This window comes from Schistocerca cancellata, chromosome 11, assembly GCF_023864275.1.
Source record: "Schistocerca cancellata isolate TAMUIC-IGC-003103 chromosome 11, iqSchCanc2.1, whole genome shotgun sequence".
NCBI lineage: Eukaryota > Metazoa > Arthropoda > Insecta > Orthoptera > Acrididae > Schistocerca > Schistocerca cancellata.
In genome coordinates, this window is record NC_064636.1 from 135,819,866 (window position 1) to 135,842,868 (window position 23,003).

Below are 23,003 nucleotides of genomic sequence, written 5' to 3' on the forward strand. Positions count from 1 at the left end.
GACAGCAGTATTACATTCCGATGCACCATTGCAGGTTTACTGTATCCCTTGGACCTTCAAATCAACGATGAAACACAGAAATTGCATCGATATTGAATACAAAAGGCTAAATGTCGACTTATTTATAAGAGGAGTAACTCTTCTAATATTTCGTGCTTTGAGCCTTTCCTAGGACAGCAGTATTAGATTCCGATGCACCATTGCAGGTTTACTGTATCCCTTGGACTTTCAAATCAACGATGAAACACAGAAATTGCATCGAAATTGAATACAAAAGGCAAAATGTCGACTTATTTACAAGAGGAGTAACTCTTCTAATAGTTCGTGCTTTGAGCCTTTCCTGGGACAGCAGTATTACATTCCGATGCACCATTGCAGGTTTACTGTATCCCTTGGACCTTCAAATCAACGATGAAACACAGAAATTGCATCGATATTGAATACAAAAGGCTAAATGTCGACTTATTTATAAGAGGAGTAACTCTTCTAATATTTCGTTCTTTGAGCCTTTCCTAGGACAGCAGTATTAGATTCCGATGCACCATTGCAGGTTTACTGTATCCCTTGGACTTTCAAATCAACGATGAAACACTGAAATTGCATCGATACTGAATACAAAAGGCAAAATGTCGACTTATTTACAAGAGGATTAAACTCTTCTAATAGTTCGTGCTTTGGGCATTTCCTGGGACAGCAGTATTAGAATCCGATGCACCATTGCAGGTTTACTGTATCCCTTGGACCTTCAAATCAACGATGAAACACAGAAATTGCATCGATATTGAATACAAAAGGCAAAATACCGACTTATTTACAAGAGGAGGAACCCTTCTAATAGTTCGTGCTTTGAGCCTTTCCTGGGACAGCAGTATTAGAATCCGATGCACCATTGCAGGTTTACTGTATCCCTTGGACCTCCAAATCAACGATGAAACACAGAAATTGCATCGATATTGAATACAAAAGGCAAATTGTCGGCTTATTTACAAGAGGAGTAACTCTTCTAATAGTTCGTGCTTTGAGCCTTTTCTGGGACAGCAGTATTAGATTCCAATGCACCATTGCAGGTTTACTGTATCCCTTGGACCTTCAAATCAACGATGAAACACAGAAATTGCATCAATGTTGAATACAAAAGGCAAAATGTCGACATATTTACAAGAGGAGTAACTCTTCTAATAGTTCGTGCTTTGAGCCTTTCCTGGGACAGCAGTATTAGATTCCGATGCACTATTGCGGGTTTACTGTATCCCTTGGACATTCAAATCAACGATGAAACACAGAAATTGCATCGATGTTGAATACAAAAGGCAAAATGTCGACTTATTTACAAGAGGAGTAACTCTTCTAATAGTTCGTGCTTTGAGCCTTTCCTGGGACAGCAGTATTAGATTCCGATTCACCATAGCAGGTTTACTGTATCCCTTGGACCTTCAAATCAACGATGTAACACAGATATTGCATCGATATTGAATACAAAAGGCAAAATGTCGACTTATTTACAAGAGGAGTAACTCTTCTAATATTTCGTGCTTTGAGCCTTTCCTGGGACAGCAGAAATCGATTCCGAAGACCCTTGCAGGTTTACTGTATACCTTGGACCTTCAAATCAACGATGAAACACAGAAATTGCATCGATATTGAATACAAGAGGCAAAATGTCGACTTATTTATAAGAGGAGTAACTCTTCTAATAGTTCGTCTATTGAGCCTTTCCTGGGACAGCAGTATTAGATTCCGATGCACCATTGCGGGTTTACTGCATCCCTTGGACCTTCAAATCAACGATGAAACACAGAAATTGCATCGATGTTGAATATAAAAGGCAAAATGTCGACTTATTTACAAGAGGAGTAACTCTTCTAATAGTTCGTGCTTTGAGCCTTTCCTGGGACAGCAGTATTGGATTCCGATGCACCATTGCAGGTTTACTGTATCCCTTGGACCTTCAAATCAACGATGAAACACAGATATTGCATCGATATTGAATACAAAAGGCAAAATGTCGACTTATTTACAAGAGGAGTAACTCTTCTAATAGTTCGTGCTTGGAGCCTTTCCTGGGACAGCAGTATTAGATTCCGATGCACCATTGCAGGTTTACTGTATCTCTTGGACCTTCAAATCAACGATGAAACACAGAAATTGCATCGATATTGAATACAAAATGCAAAATGTCGACTTATTTACAAGAGGTGTAACTCTTCTAATGGTTCGTGCTTTGAGCCTTCCTGGGACAGCAGTATTATATTCCGATGCACCATTGCAGGTTTACTGTATCCCTTGGACCTTCAAATCAACGATGAAACACAGAAATTGAATCGATATTGAATACAAAATGCAAAATGTCGCCTTAATTACAAGAGGAGTAACTCTTCTAATACTTCGTGCTTTGAGCCTTTCCTGGGACAGCAGTATTAGATTCCGATGCACCATTGCAGGTTTACTGTATCCCTTGGACCTTCAAATCGACGATGAAACACAGAAATTGCATCGATATTGAATACAAAAGGCAAAATGTCGACTTATTTACAAGAGGAGTAACTCTTCTAATATTTCGTGCTTTTGAGCCTTTCCTGGGACAGCAGTATTAGATTCCGATGCACCATTGCAGGTTTACTGTATCCCTTGGGCCTTCAAATCAACGATGAAACACAGAAATTGCATTGATATTGAATACAATAGGACAAATGTCGACTTATTTACAAGAGGAGTAACTCTTCTAATAGTTCGTGCTTTGAGCCTTTCCTGGGACAGCAGCATTAGATTCCGATGCACCATTTCAGGTTTACTGTATCTCTTGGACCTTCAAATCAACGATGAAACACAGAAATTGCATCGATATTGAATACAAAAGGCAAAATGTCGACTTATTTACAAGAGGAGTAACTCTTCTAATAGTTCGTGCTTTGAGCCTTTCCTGGGACAGCAGTATTAGATTCCGATGCACCATTGCAGGTTTACTGTATCCCTTGGACCTTCAAATCAACGTTGAAACACGGCAATTGCATCGATATTGAATACAAAAGGCAAAATGTCGACTTATTTACAAGAGGAGTAACTCTTCTAATAGTTAGTGCTTTGAGCCTTCCTGGGACAGCAGTATTAGATTCCGATGCACCATTGTAGGTTTACTGTATCCCTTGGACCTTCAAATCAAAGATGAAACACAGAAATTGCATCGATATTGAATACAAGAGGTAAAATGTCGACTTATTTACAAGAGGAGTAACTCTTCTAATATTTCGTGCTTTGAGCCTTTCCTGGGACAGCAGTATTAGATTCCGATGCACCATTGCAGGTTTACTGTATCCCTTGGACCTTCAAATCAACGATGAAACACAGAAATTGCATCGATGTTGAATACAAAAGGCAAAATGTCGACTTATTTACAAGAGGAGTAACTCTTCTAATAGTTCTTGCTTTGGGCCTTTCCTGGGACAGTAGTATTGGATTCCGATGCACCATTGCAGGTTTACTGTATCCCTTGGACCTTCAAATCAACGATGAAACACAGAAATTGCATCGATATTGAATACAAAAGGCAAAATGTCGATTTATTTACAAGAGGAGGAACCCTTCTAATAGTTCGTGCTTTCAGCCTTTCCTGGGACAGCAGTATTAGAATCCGATGCACCATTGCAGGTTTACTGTATCCCTTGGACCTTCAAATCAACGATGAAACACAGAAATTGCATCGATATTGAATACAAAAGGCAAATTGTCGGCTTATTTACAAGACGAGTAACTCTTCTAATAGTTCGTGCTTTGAGCCATTTCTGGGACAGCAGTATTAGATTCCGATGCACCATTGCAGGTTTACTGTATCCCTTGGACCTTCAAATCAACGATGAAACACAGAAATTGCATCGATGTTGAATACAAAAGGCAAAATGTCGACTTATTTACAAGAGGAGTAACTCTTCTAATAGTTCTTGCTTTGGGCCTTTCCTGGGACAGTAGTATTGGATTCCGATGCACCATTGCAGGTTTACTGTATCCCTTGGACCTTCAAATCAACGATGAAACACAGAAATTGCATCGATATTGAATACAAAAGGCAAAATGTCGATTTATTTACAAGAGGAGGAACCCTTCTAATAGTTCGTGCTTTCAGCCTTTCCTGGGACAGCAGTATTAAATTCCGATGCACCATTGCAGGTTTACTGTATCCCTTGGACCTTCAAATCAACGATGAAACACAGAAATTGCATCGATATTGAATACAAAAGGCCAAATGTCGATATATTTACAAGAGGAGGAACCCTTCTAATAGTTCGTGCTTTGAGCCTTTCCTGGGACAGCAGTATTAGATTCCGATGCAGCATTGCAGGTTTACTGTATCCCTTGGACCTTCAAATCAACGATGAAACACAGAAATTGCATCGATATTGAATACAAAAGGCCAAATGTCGATTTATTTACAAGAGGAGTAACTCTTCTAATAGTTCGTGCTTTGAGCCTTTTCTGGGACAGCAGTATTAGATTCCGGTGCACCATTGCAGGTTTACTGTATCCCTTGGACCTTCAAATCAACGATGAAACACTGAAATTGAATCGATGTTGAATACAAAAGGCAAAATGTCGACTTATTTACAAGAGGAGTAACTCTTCTAATAGTTTGTGCTTTGAGCCTTTCCTGGGACAGCAGTATTGGATTCCGATGCACCATTGCAGGTTTACTTTATCCCTTGGACCTTCAAATCAACGATGAAACACAGAAATTGCATCGATATTGAATACAAAAGGCAAAATGTCGACTTATTTACAAGAGGAGTAACTCTTCTAATATTTCGTGCTTTGAGCCTTTCCTGGGACAGCAGTATTCGATTCCGATGCACCATAGCAGGTTTACTGTATTCCTTGGACCTTCAAATCAACGATGAAACACAGAAATTGCATCGATGATAAATAGAAGAGGCAAAATGTCGACTTATTTATAAGAGGAGTAACTCTTCTAATAGTTCGTCTTTTGAGCCTTTCCTGGGACAGCAGTATTAGATTCCGATGCACCATTGCAGGTTTACTGTATCCCTTGGACCTTCAAATCAACGTTGAAACATCGAAATTGCATCGATATTGAATACAAAAGGCAAAATGTCAACTTATTTACAAGAGGAGTAACTCTTCTAGTAGTTCGTGTTTTGAGCCTTTCCTGGGACAGCAGAATTAGATTCCGATGCACCATTGCAGGTTTACTGTATCCCTTGGACCTTCAAATCAACGATGAAGTACAGAAATTGCATCAATATTGAATACAAAAGGCAAAATGTCGACTTATTTACTAGAGGGATAACTCTTCTAATAGTTCGTGTTTTGAGCCTGTCCTAGGACAGCAGTATTAGATTCCGATGCACCATTGCAGGTTTACTGTATCCCTTGGATCTTCAAATCATCGATGAAACACAGAAATTGCATCGATATTGAATACAAAAGGCAAAATGTCGACTTATTTACAACAGGAGGAACTCTTCTAATAGTTCGTGCTTTGAGCCTTTATTGGGACAGCAGTATTAGATTCCGATGCACCATAGCAGGTTTACTGTATCCCTTGGACCTACAAATCAACGATGAAACACAGAAATTGCATCGAAATTGAATACAAAAGGCAAAATGTCGACTTATTTACAAGAGGAGTAACTCTTCTAATAGTTCGTGCTTTGAGCCTTTCCTGGGACAGCAGTATTACATTCCGATGCACCATTGCAGGTTTACTGTATCCCTTGGACCTTCAAATCAACGATGAAACACAGAAATTGCATCGATATTGAATACAAAAGGCTAAATGTCGACTTATTTACAAGAGGATTAAACTCTTCTAATAGTTCGTGCTTTGGGCATTTCCTGGGACAGCAGTGTTAGAATCCGATGCACCATTGCAGGTTTACTGTAACCCTTGGACCTTCAAATCAACGATGAAACACAGAAATTGCATCGATATTGAATACAAAAGGCAAAATACCGACTTATTTACAAGAGGAGGAACCCTTCTAATAGTTCGTGCTTTGAGCCTTTCTTGGGACAGCAGTATTAGAATCCGATGCTCCATTGCAGGTTTACTGTATCCCTTGGACCTTCAAATCAACGATGAAACACAGAAATTGCATCGATACTGAATACAAAAGGCAAAATGTCGACTTATTTACAAGAGGATTAAACTCTTCTAATAGTTCGTACTTTGGGCATTTCCTGGGACAGCAGTATTAGAATCCGATGCACCATTGCAGGTTTACTGTATCCCTTGGACCTTCAAATCAACGATGAAACACAGAAATTGCATCGATATTGAATACAAAAGGCAAAATACCGACTTATTTACAAGAGGAGTAACTCTTCTAATATTTCGTGCTTTGAGCCTTTCCTGGGACAGCAGTATTCGATTCCGATGCACCATAGCAGGTTTACTGTATTCCTTGGACCTTCAAATCAACGATGAAACACAGAAATTGCATCGATGTTGAATAGAAGAGGCAAAATGTCGACTTATTTATAAGAGGAGTAACTCTGCTAATAGTTCGTCTTTTGAGCCTTTCCTGGGACAGCAGTATTAGATTCCGATGCACCATTGCAGGTTTACTGTATCCCTTGGACCTTCAAATCAACGTTGAAACACCGAAATTGCATCGATATTGAATACAAAAGGCAAAATGTCAACTTATTTACAAGAGGAGTAACTCTTCTAGTATTTCGTGTCTTGAGCCTTTCCTGGGACAGCAGAATTAGATTCCGATGCACCATTGCAGGTTTACTGTATCCCTTGGACCTTCAAATCAACGATGAAGTACAGAAATTGCATCAATATTGAATACAAAAGGCAAAATGTCGACTTATTTACTAGAGGGATAACTCTTCTAATAGTTCGTGTTTTGAGCCTGTCCTAGGACAGCAGTATTAGATTCCGATGCACCATTGCAGGTTTACTGTATCCCTTGGACCTTCAAATCATCGATGAAACACAGAAATTGCATCGATATTGAATACAAAAGGCAAAATGTCGACTTATTTACAACAGGAGGAACTCTTCTAATAGTTCGTGCTTTGAGCCTTTCCTGGGACAGCAGTATTAGATTCCGATGCACCATAGCAGGTTTACTGTATCCCTTGGACCTTCAAATCAACGATGAAACACAGAAATTGCATCGATATTGAATACAAAAGGCAAAATGTCGACTTATTTACAAGAGGAGTAACTCTTCTAATAGTTCGTGCTTTGAGCCTTTCCTGGGACAGCAGTATTACATTCCGATGCACCATTGCAGGTTTACTGTATCCCTTGGACCTTCAAATCAACGATGAAACACAGAAATTGCATCGATATTGAATACAAAAGGCTAAATGTCGACTTATTTATAAGAGGAGTAACTCTTCTAATATTTCGTGCTTTGAGCCTTTCCTAGGACAGCAGTATTAGATTCCGATGCACCATTGCAGGTTTACTGTATCCCTTGGACTTTCAAATCAACGATGAAACACAGAAATTGCATCGAAATTGAATACAAAAGGCAAAATGTCGACTTATTTACAAGAGGAGTAACTCTTCTAATAGTTCGTGCTTTGAGCCTTTCCTGGGACAGCAGTATTACATTCCGATGCAACATTGCAGGTTTACTGTATCCCTTGGACCTTCAAATCAACGATGAAACACAGAAATTGCATCGATATTGAATACAAAAGGCTAAATGTCGACTTATTTATAAGAGGAGTAACTCTTCTAATATTTCGTTCTTTGAGCCTTTCCTAGGACAGCAGTATTAGATTCCGATGCACCATTGCAGGTTTACTGTATCCCTTGGACTTTCAAATCAACGATGAAACACTGAAATTGCATCGATACTGAATACAAAAGGCAAAATGTCGACTTATTTACAAGAGGATTAAACTCTTCTAATAGTTCGTGCTTTGGGCATTTCCTGGGACAGCAGTATTAGAATCCGATGCACCATTGCAGGTTTACTGTATCCCTTGGACCTTCAAATCAACGATGAAACACAGAAATTGCATCGATATTGAATACAAAAGGCAAAATACCGACTTATTTACAAGAGGAGGAACCCTTCTAATAGTTCGTGCTTTGAGCCTTTCCTGGGACAGCAGTATTAGAATCCGATGCACCATTGCAGGTTTACTGTATCCCTTGGACCTCCAAATCAACGATGAAACACAGAAATTGCATCGATATTGAATACAAAAGGCAAATTGTCGGCTTATTTACAAGAGGAGTAACTCTTCTAATAGTTCGTGCTTTGAGCCTTTTCTGGGACAGCAGTATTAGATTCCAATGCACCATTGCAGGTTTACTGTATCCCTTGGACCTTCAAATCAACGATGAAACACAGAAATTGCATCAATGTTGAATACAAAAGGCAAAATGTCGACATATTTACAAGAGGAGTAACTCTTCTAATAGTTCGTGCTTTGAGCCTTTCCTGGGACAGCAGTATTAGATTCCGATGCACTATTGCGGGTTTACTGTATCCCTTGGACATTCAAATCAAGGATGAAACACAGAAATTGCATCGATGTTGAATACAAAAGGCAAAATGTCGACTTATTTACAAGAGGAGTAACTCTTCTAATAGTTCGTGCTTTGAGCCTTTCCTGGGACAGCAGTATTAGATTCCGATTCACCATAGCAGGTTTACTGTATCCCTTGGACCTTCAAATCAACGATGTAACACAGATATTGCATCGATATTGAATACAAAAGGCAAAATGTCGACTTATTTACAAGAGGAGTAACTCTTCTAATATTTCGTGCTTTGAGCCTTTCCTGGGACAGCAGAAATCGATTCCGAAGACCCTTGCAGGTTTACTGTATACCTTGGACCTTCAAATCAACGATGAAACACAGAAATTGCATCGATATTGAATACAAGAGGCAAAATGTCGACTTATTTATAAGAGGAGTAACTCTTCTAATAGTTCGTCTATTGAGCCTTTCCTGGGACAGCAGTATTAGATTCCGATGCACCATTGCGGGTTTACTGCATCCCTTGGACCTTCAAATCAACGATGAAACACAGAAATTGCATCGATGTTGAATATAAAAGGCAAAATGTCGACTTATTTACAAGAGGAGTAACTCTTCTAATAGTTCGTGCTTTGAGCCTTTCCTGGGACAGCAGTATTGGATTCCGATGCACCATTGCAGGTTTACTGTATCCCTTGGACCTTCAAATCAACGATGAAACACAGATATTGCATCGATATTGAATACAAAAGGCAAAATGTCGACTTATTTACAAGAGGAGTAACTCTTCTAATAGTTCGTGCTTGGAGCCTTTCCTGGGACAGCAGTATTAGATTCCGATGCACCATTGCAGGTTTACTGTATCTCTTGGACCTTCAAATCAACGATGAAACACAGAAATTGCATCGATATTGAATACAAAATGCAAAATGTCGACTTATTTACAAGAGGTGTAACTCTTCTAATGGTTCGTGCTTTGAGCCTTCCTGGGACAGCAGTATTATATTCCGATGCACCATTGCAGGTTTACTGTATCCCTTGGACCTTCAAATCAACGATGAAACACAGAAATTGAATCGATATTGAATACAAAATGCAAAATGTCGCCTTATTTACAAGAGGAGTAACTCTTCTAATACTTCGTGCTTTGAGCCTTTCCTGGGACAGCAGTATTAGATTCCGATGCACCATTGCAGGTTTACTGTATCCCTTGGACCTTCAAATCGACGATGAAACACAGAAATTGCATCGATATTGAATACAAAAGGCAAAATGTCGACTTATTTACAAGAGGAGTAACTCTTCTAATATTTCGTGCTTTTGAGCCTTTCCTGGGACAGCAGTATTAGATTCCGATGCACCATTGCAGGTTTACTGTATCCCTTGGGCCTTCAAATCAACGATGAAACACAGAAATTGCATTGATATTGAATACAATAGGACAAATGTCGACTTATTTACAAGAGGAGTAACTCTTCTAATAGTTCGTGCTTTGAGCCTTTCCTGGGACAGCAGCATTAGATTCCGATGCACCATTTCAGGTTTACTGTATCTCTTGGACCTTCAAATCAACGATGAAACACAGAAATTGCATCGATATTGAATACAAAAGGCAAAATGTCGACTTATTTACAAGAGGAGTAACTCTTCTAATAGTTCGTGCTTTGAGCCTTTCCTGGGACAGCAGTATTAGATTCCGATGCACCATTGCAGGTTTACTGTATCCCTTGGACCTTCAAATCAACGTTGAAACACGGCAATTGCATCGATATTGAATACAAAAGGCAAAATGTCGACTTATTTACAAGAGGAGTAACTCTTCTAATAGTTAGTGCTTTGAGCCTTCCTGGGACAGCAGTATTAGATTCCGATGCACCATTGTAGGTTTACTATATCCCTTGGACCTTCAAATCAACGATGAAACACAGAAATTGCATCGATATTGAATACAAGAGGCAAAATGTCGACTTATTTACAAGAGGAGTAACTCTTCTAATATTTCGTGCTTTGAGCCTTTCCTGGGACAGCAGTATTAGATTCCGATGCACCATTGCAGGTTTACTGTATCCCTTGGACCTTCAAATCAACGTTGAAACACCGAAATTGCATCGATATTGAATACAAAAGGCAAAATGTCAACTTATTTACAAGAGGAGTAACTCTTCTAATAGTTCGTGTTTTGAGCCTTTCCTGGGACAGCAGAATTAGATTCCGATGCACGATTGCAGGTTTACTGTATCCCTTGGACCTTCAAATCAACGATGAAGTACAGAAATTGCATCAATATTGAATACAAAAGGCAAAATGTCGACTTATTTACTAGAGGGATAACTCTTCTAATAGTTCGTGTTTTGAGCCTTTCCTAGGAGAACAGTATTAGATTCCGATGCACCATTGCAGGTTTACTGTATCCCTTGGACCTTCAAATCATCGATGAAACACAGAAATTGCATCGATATTGAATACAAAAGGCAAAATGTCGACTTATTTACAACAGGAGGAACTCTTCTAATAGTTCGTGCTTTGAGCCTTTCCTGGGACAGCAGTATTAGATTCCGCTGCACCATAGCAGGTTTACTGTATCCCTTGGACCTTCAAATCAACGATGAAACACAGAAATTGCATCGATATTGAATACAAAAGGCAAAATGTCGACTTATTTACAAGAGGAGTAACTCTTCTAATAGTTCGTGCTTTGAGCCTTTCCTGGGACAGCAGTATTACATTCCGATGCACCATTGCAAGTTTACTGTATCCCTTGGACCTTCAAATCAACGATGAAACACAGAAATTGCATCGATATTGAATACACAAGGCTAAATGTCGACTTATTTATAAGAGGAGTAACTCTTCTAATATTTCGTGCTTTGAGCCTTTCCTAGGACAGCGGTATTAGATTCCGATGCACCATTGCAGGTTTACTGTATCCCTTGGACTTTCAAATCAACGATGAAACACAGAAATTGCATCGATATTGAATACAAAAGGCAAAATGTCGACTTATTTACAAGAGGAGTAACTCTTCTAATAGTTCGTGCTTTGAGCCTTTCCTAGGACAGCAGTATTACATTCCGATGCACCATTGCAGGTTTACTGTATCCCTTGGACCTTCAAATCAACGATGAAACACGGAAATTGCATCGATATTGAATACAAAAGGCAAAATACCGACTTATTTACAAGAGGAGGAACCCTTCTAATAGTTCGTGCTTTGAGCCTTTCCTGGGACAGCAGTATTAGAATCCGATGCACCATTGCAGGTTTACTGTATCCCTTGGACCTTCAAATCAACGATGAAACACAGAAATTGCATCGATATTGAATACAAAAGGCAAAATACCGACTTATTTACAAGAGGAGGAACCCTTCTAATAGTTCGTGCTTTGAGCCTTTCCTGGGACAGCAGTATTAGAATCCGATGCACCATTGCAGGTTTACTGTATCCCTTGGACCTTCAAATCACCGATGAAACACAGAAATTGCATCGATATTGAATACAAAAGGCAAAATACCGACTTATTTACAAGAGGAGGAACCCTTCTAATAGTTCGTGCTTTGAGCCTTTCCTGGGACAGCAGTATTAGAATCCGATGCACCATTGCAGGTTTACTGTATCCCTTGGACCTTCAAATCAACGATGAAACACAGAAATTGCATCGATATTGAATACAAAAGGCAAATTGTCGGCTTATTTACAAGAGGAGTAACTCTTCTAATAGTTCGTGCTTTGAGCCTTTTCTGGGACAGCAGTATTAGATTCCGATGCACCATTGCAGGTTTACTGTATCCCTTGGACCTTCAAATCAACGATGAAACACAGAAATTGCATCAATGTTGAATACAAAAGGCAAAATGTCGACATATTTACAAGAGGAGTAACTCTTCTAATAGTTCGTGCTTTGAGCCTTTCCTGGGACAGCAGTATTAGATTCCGATGCACTATTGCGGGTTTACTGTATCCCTTGGACATTCAAATCAACGATGAAACTCAGAAATTGCATCGATGTTGAATACAAAAGGCAAAATGTCGACTTATTTACAAGAGGAGTAACTCTTCTAATAGTTCGTGCTTTGAGCCTCTCCTGGGACAGCAGTATTAGATTCCGATACACCATTGCAGGTTTACTGTATCCCTTGGACCTTCAAATAATCGATGAAACACAGAAATTGCATGGATATTGAATACAAAAGGCAAAATGTCGACTTATTTACAAGAGGAGTATCTCTTCTAATAGTTCGTGCTTTGAGCCTTTCCTGGGACAGCAGTATTAGATTCCGATTCACCATAGCAGGTTTACTGTATCCCTTGGACCTTCAAATCAACGATGAAACACAGATATTGCATCGATATTGAATACAAAAGGCAAAATGTGGACTTATTTACAAGAGGAGTAACTCTTCTAATATTTCGTGCTTTGAGCCTTTCCTGGGACAGCAGTATTCGATTCCGATGACCCTTGCAGGTTTACTGTATACCTTGGACCTTCAAATCAACGATGAAACACAGTAATTGCATCGATATTAAATACAAGAGGCAAAATGTCGACTTATTTATAAGAGGAGTAACTCTTCTAATAGTTCGTCTATTGAGCCTTTCCTGGGACAGCAGTATTAGATTCCGATGCACCATTGCGGGTTTACTGTATCCCTTGGACCTTCAAATCAACGATGAAACACAGATATTGCATCGATGTTGAATACAAAAGGCAAAATGTCGACTTATTTACAAGAGGAGTAACTCTTCTAATAGTTCGTGCTTTGAGCCTTTCCTGGGACAGCAGTATTAGATTCCGATACACCATTGCAGGTTTACTGTATCCCTTGGACCTTCAAATCATCGATGAAACACAGAAATTGCATCGATATTGAATTCAAAAGGCAAATTGTCGCCTTATTTACAACAGGAGGAACTCTTCTAATAGTTCGTGCTTTGAGCCTTTCCTGGGACAGCAGTATTAGATTCCGATGCACCATAGCAGGTTTACTGTATCCCTTGGACCTTCAAATCAACGACGAAACACAGAAATTGCATCGATATTGAATACAAAAGGCAAAATGTCGACTTATTTACAAGAGGAGTAACTCTTCTAGTAGTTCGTGCTTTGAGCCTTTCCTGGGACAGCAGTATTAGATTCCGATGCACCATTGCAGGTTTACTGTATCCCTCGGACCTTCAAATCATCGATGAAACACAGAAATTGCATCGATATTGAATACAAAAGGCTAATTGTCGACTTATTTATAAGAGGAGTAACTCTTCTAATATTTCGTGCTTTGAGCTTTTCCTAGGACAGCAGTATTAGATTCCGATGCACCATTGCAGATTTACTGTATCCCTTGGACTTTCAAATCAACGATGAAACACAGAAATTGCATAGATATTGAATACAAAAGACAAAATGTCGACTTATTTACAAGAGGAGTAACTCTTCTAATAGTTCGTGCTTTGCGCCTTTCCTGGGAAAGCAGTATTAGATTCCGATCCACCATTGCAGGTTTACTGTATCTCTTGGCCCTTCAAATCAACGATGAAACACAGAAATTGCATCGATATTCAATACAAAAGGCAAAATGCCGACTTATTTACAAGAGGAGTAACTCTTCTAATAGTTCGTGCTTTGGGCCTTTCCTGGGACAGCAGTATTAGATTCCGATGCACCATTGCAGGTTTACTGTATTATTTGGACCTTCAAATCAACTATGAAACACAGAAATTGCGTCGATATTGAATACAAAAGGCAAAATGTCGACTTATTTACAAGAGGAGTAACTCTTCTAATAGTTCGTGCTTTGAGCCTTTCCTGGGACAGCAGTATTGGATTCCGATGCACCATTGCAGGTTTACTGTATCCCTTGGACCTTCAAATCAACGATGAAACACAGAAATTGCATCGATATTGAATACAAAAGGCAAAATGTCGACTTATTTACAAGAGGAGTAACTCTTCTAATATTTCGTGCTTTGAGCCTTTCCTGGGACAGCAGTTTTCGATTCCGATGCACCATTGCAGGTTTACTGTATACCTTGGACCTTCAAATCAACGATGAAACACAGAAACTGCATCGATATCGAATACAAGAGGCAGAATGTCGACTTATTTACAAGAGGTGTAACTCTTCTAATAGTTCGTCTTTTGAGCCTTTCCTGGGACAGCAGTATTAGATTCCGATGCACCATTGCGGGTTTACTGTATCCCTTGGACCTTCAAATCAACGATGAAACACAGAAATTGCATCGATATTGAATACAAAATGCAAAATGTCGACTTATTTACAAGAGGTGTAACTCTTCTAATAGTTCGTGCTTTGAGCCTTCCTGGGACAGCAGTATTACATTCCGATGCACCATTGCAGGTTTACTGTATCCCTTGGACCTTCAAATCAACGATGAAACACAGAAATTGAATCGATATTGAATACAAAATGCAAAATGTCGCCTTATTTACAAGAGGAGTAACTCTTCTAATACTTCGTGCTTTGAGCCTTTCCTGGGACAGCAGTATTAGATTCCGATGCACCATTGCAGGTTTACTGTATCCCTTGAACCTTCAAATCGACGATGAAACACAGAAATTGCATCGATATTGAATACAAAAGGCAAAATGTCGACTTATTTACAATAGGAGTAACTCTTCTAATATTTCGTGCTTTTGAGCCTTTCCTGGGACAGCAGTATTAGATTCCGATGCACCATTGCAGGTTTACTGTATCCCTTGGACCTTCAAATCAACGATGAAACACAGAAATTACATTGATATTGAATACAATAGGACAAATGTCGACTTATTTACAAGAGGAGTAACTCTTCTAATAGTTCGTGCTTTGAGCCTTTCCTGGGACAGCAGCATTAGATTCCGATGCACCATTTCAGGTTTACTGTATCTCTTGGACCTTCAAATCAACGATGAAACACAGAAATTGCATCGATATTGAATACAAAAGGCAAAATGTCGACTTATTTACTACAGGAGTAACTCTTCTAATAGTTCGTGCTTTGAGCCTTTCCTGGGACAGCAGTATTAGATTCCGATGCACCATTGCAGGTTTACTGCATCCCTTGGACCTTCAAATCGACGATGAAACACAGAAATTGCATCGATATTGAATACAAAAGGCAAAATGTCAACTTATTTACAAGAGGAGGAACTCTTCTAATAGTTCGTGCTCTGAGACTTTCCTGGGAGAGCAGTATTAGATTCCAATGCACCATAGCAGGTTTACTGTATCCCTTGGAACTTCAAATCAATGATGGAACACAGAAATTGCATCGATATTGAATACAAAAGGCAAAATGTCGACTTATTTACAAGAGGAGTAACTCTTCTAATATTTCGTCCTTTTGAGCCTTTTCTGGTACAGCAGTATTAGATTCCGATACACCTTTGCAGGTTTACTGTATCCCTTGGACTTTCAGATCAACGATGAAACACAGAAATTGCATCGATGTTGAATACAAACTGCAAAATGTCGACTTATTTACAAGAGGAGTAACTCTTCTAATAGTTCGTGTTTTGAGCCTTTCTTGGGACAGCAGTATTAGATTCCGATGCACCATTGCGGGTTTACTGTATCCCTTGGACCTTCAAATCAACGATGAAACACAGAAATTGCATCGAAATTGAATACAAAAGGAAAAATGTCGACTTATTTACAAGAGGGTTAACTCATCTAATAGTTCGTTGCTTTGAGCCTTTCCTGGGAGAGCAGTATTAGATTCCGATGCACCATTGCAGGTTTACTGTATCCCTTGGACCTTCAAATCAACGATGAAACACAGAAATTGCATCGATATTGAATACAAAAGGCAAAATGTCGACTTATTTATAAGAGGAGTAATTCTTCTAATAGTTCGTGCTTTCAGCCTTTCCTGGGACAGCACTACTATATACCGATGCACCATTGCAGGTTTACTGTATCCCTTGGACCTCCAAGTCAACGATGAAACACAGAAATTGCATCGATATTGAATACAAAAGGCAAATATCGACTTATTTATAAGAGGAGTAACTCTTCTAATAGTTCGTGATTTGAGCCTTTCCTGGGACAGCAGTATTAGATTCCGATGCACCATTGCAGGTTTACTGTATCCCTTGGACCTTCAAATCAACGTTGAAACACCGCAATTGCATCGATATTGAATACAAAAGGTAAATGTCGACTTATTTACAAGAGGAGTAACTCTTCTAATAGTTCGTGCTTTGAGCCTTCCTGGGACAGCAGTATTAGATTCCGATGCACCATTGCGGGTTTACTGTATCCCTTGGACCTTCAAATCAACGATGAAACACAGAAATTGAATCGATATTGAATACAAAAGGCAAAATGTCGACTTATTTACAAGAGGGATAACTCTTCTAATATTTCGTGCTTTGAGCCTTTCCTGGGACAGCAGTATTAGATTCCGATGCACCATTGCAGGTTTACTGTATCCCTTGGACCATCAAATCAACGATGAAACACAGAAATTGCATCGATATTGAATACAAATGGCAAAATGTCGACTTATTTACAAGAGGAGTATCTCTTCTAATAATTCGTGCTTTGAGCCTTTCCTGGGACAGCAGTATTAGATTCCGATGCACCATAGCAGGTTTACTGTATCCCTTGGACCTTCAAATCAATGATGAAACACAGAAATTGCATCGATATTGAATACAAAAGGCAAAATGTCGACTTATTTAGAAGAGGAGTAACTCTTCTAATAGTTCGTGTTTTGAGCCTTTCCTGGGACAGCAGTATTAGAATCCGATGCACCATTGCAGGTTTACTGTATCCCTTGGACCTTCAAATCAACGATGAAACACAGAAATTGCATCGAAATTGAATACAAAAGGCAAAAAGTCGACTTATTTACAACAGGAGGAACTCTTCTAATAGTTCATGCTTTGATCCTTTCCTGGGACAGCAGTATTAGATTCCGATGCACCATAGCAGGTTTACTGTATCCCTTGGACCTTCAAATCAACGATGAAAAACAGAAATTGCATCGATATTGAATACAAAAGGCAAAATGTCGACTTATTTACAAGAGGAGGAACTCTTCTAATAGTTCGTGCTTTGAGCCTTTTCTGGGACAGCAGTATTAGATTCCGATGCACCATTGCAGGTTTACTGTATCCCTTGGACCTTCAGATCAACGATGAAACACCGAAATTGCATCGATGTTGTATACAAAAGGCAAAATGTCGACTTATTTACAAGAGGAGTAACTCTTCTAATAGTTCGTGCTTTAAGCCTTTCCTGGGGCAGTGGTATTGGATTCCTATGCACCATTGCAGGTTGACTGTATACCTTGGACCTTCAAATCAACGATGAAACACAGAAATTGCATCGATATTGAATACAAAATGCAAAATGTCGACTTATTTATAAGAGGAGTAGCTCTTCTAATAGTTCGTGCTTTGAGCCTTTCCTGTGACAGCACGACTAGATTCCGATGCACCATTGCAGGTTTACTGTATCCCTTGGACCTTCAAGTCAACGATGAAACACAGAAATTGCATCGATATTGAATACAAAAGGCAAATGTCGACTTATTTATAAGAGGAGTAACTCTTCTAATAGTTCGTGCTTTGAGCCTTTCCTGGGACAGCAGTATTAGATTCCGATGCACCATTGCAGGTTTACTGTATCCCTTGGACCTTCAAATCAACGTTGAAACACCGCAATTGCATCGATATTGAATACAAAAGGCAATATGTCGACTTATTTACAAGAGGAGTATCTCTTCTAATAGTTCGTGCTTTGAGCCTTCCTGGGACAGCAGTATTAGATTCCGATGCACCATTTCAGGTTTACTGTATCTCTTGGACCTTCAAATCAACGATGAAACACAGAAATTGCATCGATATTGAATACAAAATGCAAAATGTCGACTTATTTACAAGAGGAGTAACTCTTCTAATAGTTCGTGCTTTGAGCCTTTCCTCGGACAGCAGTATTAGATTCCGATGCACCATTGGAGGTTTACTGTATCCCTTGGACCTTCAAATCAACGTTGAAACACCGCAATTGCATCGATATTGAATACAAAATGCAAAATGTCGACTTATTTACAAGAGGAGTAACTCTTCTAATAGTTCGTGCTTTGAGCCTTCCTGGGGCAGTAGTATTAGATTCCGATGCACCATTGCAGGTTTACTGTATCCCTTGGACCTTCAAATCAACGATGAAACACAGAAATTGCATCGATATTGAATACAAAAGGCAAATTGTCGCCGTATTTACAAGAGGGATAACTCATCTAATAGTTCGTGCTTTGAACCTTTCCTGGGACAGCAGTATTATATTCCGATGCACCATTGCAGGTTTACTGTATCTCTTGGACCTTCAAATCAACGATGAAACACAGAAATTGCATCGATATTGAATACAAAATGCAAAATGTCGACGTATTTACAAGAGGGATAACTCTTCTAATAGTTCGTGCTTTGAATCTTTCCTGGGACAGCAGTATTATATTCCGATGCACCATTGCAGGTTTACTGTATCCCTTGGACCTTCAAATCAACGATGAAACACAGAAATTGCATCGATATTGAATACAAAAGGCAAAATGTCGACGTATTTACAAGAGGGATAACTCTTCTAATAGTTCGTGCTTAGAACCTTTCCTGGGACAGCAGTATTATATTCCGATGCACCATTGCAGGTTTACTGTATCCCTTGGACCTTCAAGTCAACGATGAAACACAGAAATTGCATCGATATTGAATACAAAAGGCAAAATGTCAACTTATTTACAAGAGGAGGAACTCTTCTAATAGTTCGTGCTCTGAGCCTTTCCTGGGACAGCAGTATTAGATTCCGGTGCACCATTGCAGGTTTACTGTATCCCTTGGACCTTCAGATCAACGATGAATTACAGAAATTGCATCGATGTTGAATACAAAAGGCAAAATGTCGACTTATTTACAAGAGGAGTATCTCTTCTAATATTTCGTGCTTTTAGCCTCTCCTGGGGCAGCGGTATTGGATTCCTATGCACCATTGCAGGTTTTCTGTATCCCTTGGACCTTCAAATCAACGATGATACACTGAAATTGCATCGATATTGAATACAAAAGGCAAAATGTCGACTTACTTATAAGAGGAGTAACTCTGCTAATAGTTCGTGCTTTGAGCCTTTCCTGGGACAGCAGTATTAGATTCCGATGCACCATTGCAGGTTTACTGTATCAGTTGGACCTTCAAATCAACGATGAAACACAGAAATTGCATCGATATTGAATACAAAAGGCTAATATCGACTTATTTATAAGTGTAGTAACTCTTCAAATAGTTCGTGCTTTGAGCCTTTCCTGGGACAGCAGTATTAGATATCGATGCACCATTGCAGGTTTACTGTATCCCTTGGACCTTCAAATCAACGATGAAACACAGATATTGCATCGATATTGAATACAAAAGGCAAAATGTCGAGTAATTTACAAGAGGAGGAACTCTTCTAATAGTTCGTGCTTTGAGCCTTTCCTGGGACAGCAGTATTAGATTCCGATGCACCATTGCAGGTTTACTGCATCCCTTGGACTTTCAAATCAACGAAGAAACACAGAAATTGCATCGATATTGAATACAAAAGACAAAATTTCGACTTATTTACAAGAGGAGTAACTCTTCTAATAGTTCGGGCTTTGATCCTTTCCTGGGACAGCAGTATTAGATTCCGATGCACCATTGCAGGTTTACTGTATCCCTTGGACCTTCAGATCAACGATGAAACACATAAATTGCATCGATGTTGTATACAAAAGTCAAAATGTCGACTTATTTACAAGAGGAGTAACTCTTCTAATAGTTTGTGATTTTAGCCTTTCCTGGGGCAGTGGTATTGAATTCCTATGCACCATTGCAGGTTTAGTGTATCCCTTGGACCTTCAAATCAACGATGAAACACAGATATTGCATCGATATTGAATACAAATGGCAAAATGTCGACTTATTTACAAGAGGAGTATCTCTTCTAATAATTCGTGCTTTGAGCCTTTCCTGGGACAGCAGTATTAGATTCCGATGCACCATAGCAGGTTTACTGTATCCCTTGGACCTTCAAATCAATGATGAAACACAGAAATTGCATCGATATTGAATACAAAAGGCAAAATGTCGACTTATTTACAAGAGGAGTAACTCTTCTAATAGTTCGCGTTTTGAGCCTTTCCTGGGACAGCAGTATTAGATTCCGATGCACCATTGCAGGTTTACTGTATCCCTTGGACCTTCAAATCAACGATGAAACACAGAAATTGCATCGAAATTGAATACAAAAGGCAAAAAGTCGACTTTTTTACAACCGGAGGAACTCTTCTAATAGTTCGTGCTTTGAGCCTTTCCTGGGACAGCAGTATTAGATTCCGATGCACCATAGCAGGTTTACTGTATCCCTTGGACCTTCAAATCAACGATGAAACACAGAAATTATATCGATACTGAATACAAAAGGCAAAATGTCGACGTATTTACAAGATGGATAACTCTTCTAATAGTTCGTGATTTGAACCTTTCCTGGGACAGCAGTATTATATTCCGATGCACCATTGCAGGTTTACTGTATCCCATGGACCTTCTAATCAACGATGAAACACAGCAATTGCATCGATATTGAATACAAAAGGCAAAATGTCGACTTATCTATAAGAGGAGTATCTCTTCTAATAGTTCGTGTTTTGAGCCTTTCCTGGGACAGCAGTATTAGATTCCGATGCACCATTGCAGGTTTACTGTATCCCTTGGACCTTCAAATCAACGATGAAACACAGAAATTGCATCGATATTGAATACAAAATGCAAAATTTCGACTTATTTATAAGAGGAGTAACTCTTCTAATAGTTCGTGCTTTGAGCCTTTCCTGGGACAGCACTACTAGATTCCGATGCACCATTGCAAGTTTACTGTATCCCTTGGACCTTCAAGTCAACGATGAAACACAGAAATTGCATCGATATTGAATACAAAAGGCAAATATCGACTTATTTATAAGAGGTGTAACTCTTCTAATAGTTCGTGCTTTGAGCCTTTCCTGGGACAGCAGTATTAGATTCCGATGCACCATTGCAGATTTATTGTATCCCTTGGACCTTCAAATCAACGTTGAAACACCGCAATTGCATCGATATTGAATACAAAAGGCAAAATGTCGACTTACTTACAAGAGGAGTATCTCTTCTAATAGTTCGTGCTTTGAGCCTTCCTGGGACAGCAGTATTAGATTCCGATGCACCATTTCAGGTTTACTGTATCTCTTGGACCTTCACATCAACGATGAAACACAGAAATTGCATCGATATTGAATACAAATTGCAAAATGTCGACTTATTTACAAGAGGAGTAACTCTTCTAATAGTTCGTGCTTTGAGCCTTTCCTCGGACAGCAGTATTAGATTCCGATGCACCATTGGAGGTTTACTGTATCCCTTGGACCTTCAAATCAACGTTGAAACACCGCAATTGCATCGATATTGAATACAAAATGCAAAATGTCGACTTATTTACAAGAGGAGTAACTCTTCTAATAGTTCGTGCTTTAAGCCTTCCTGGGGCAGCAGTATTAGATTCCGATGCACCTTTGCAGGTTTACTGTATCCCTTGGACCTTCAAATCAACGATGAAACACAGAAATTGCATCGATATTGAATACAAAAGGCAAAATGTCGACGTATTTACAAGAGGGATAACTCTTCTAATAGTTCGTGCTTTGAACCTTTCCTGGGACAGCAGTATTATATTCCGATGCACCATTGCAGGTTTACTGGATCCCTTGGACCTTCAAATCAACGATGAAACACAGAAATTGCATCGATATTGAATACAAAATGCAAAATGTCGACGTATTTACAAGAGGGATAACTCTTCTAATAGTTCGTGCTTTGAACCTTTCCTGGGACAGCAGTATTATATTCCGATGCACCATTGCAGGTTTACTGTATCCCTTGGACCTTCAAATCAACGATGAAACACAGAAATTGCATCGATGTTGAATACAAAAGGCAAAATGTCGACTTATTTACAAGAGGAGTAACTCTTCTAATATTTCGTGCTTTTAGCCTCTCCTGAAGCAGCGGTATTGGATTCCTATGCACCATTGCAGGTTTTCTGTGTCCCTTGGACCTTCAAATCAACGATGATACACTGAAATTGCATCGATATTGAATACAAAAGGCAAAATGTCGACTTACTTATAAGAGGAGTAACTCTTCTAATAGTTCGTGCTTTGAGCCTTTCCTGGGACAGCAGTATTAGATTCCGATGCACCATTGCAGGTTTACTGTATCAGTTGGACCTTCAAATCAACGATGAAACACCGAAATTGCATCGATATTGAATACAAAAGGCAAATATCGACTTATTTATAAGTGTAGTAACTCTTCTAATAGTTCGTGCTTTGAGCCTTTCCTGGGACAGCAGTATTAGATATCGATGCACCATTGCAGGTTTACTGTATCCCTTGGACCTTCAAATCAACGATGAAACACAGAAATTGCATCGATATTGAATACAAAAGGCAAAATGTCGACTAATTTACAAGAGGAGGAA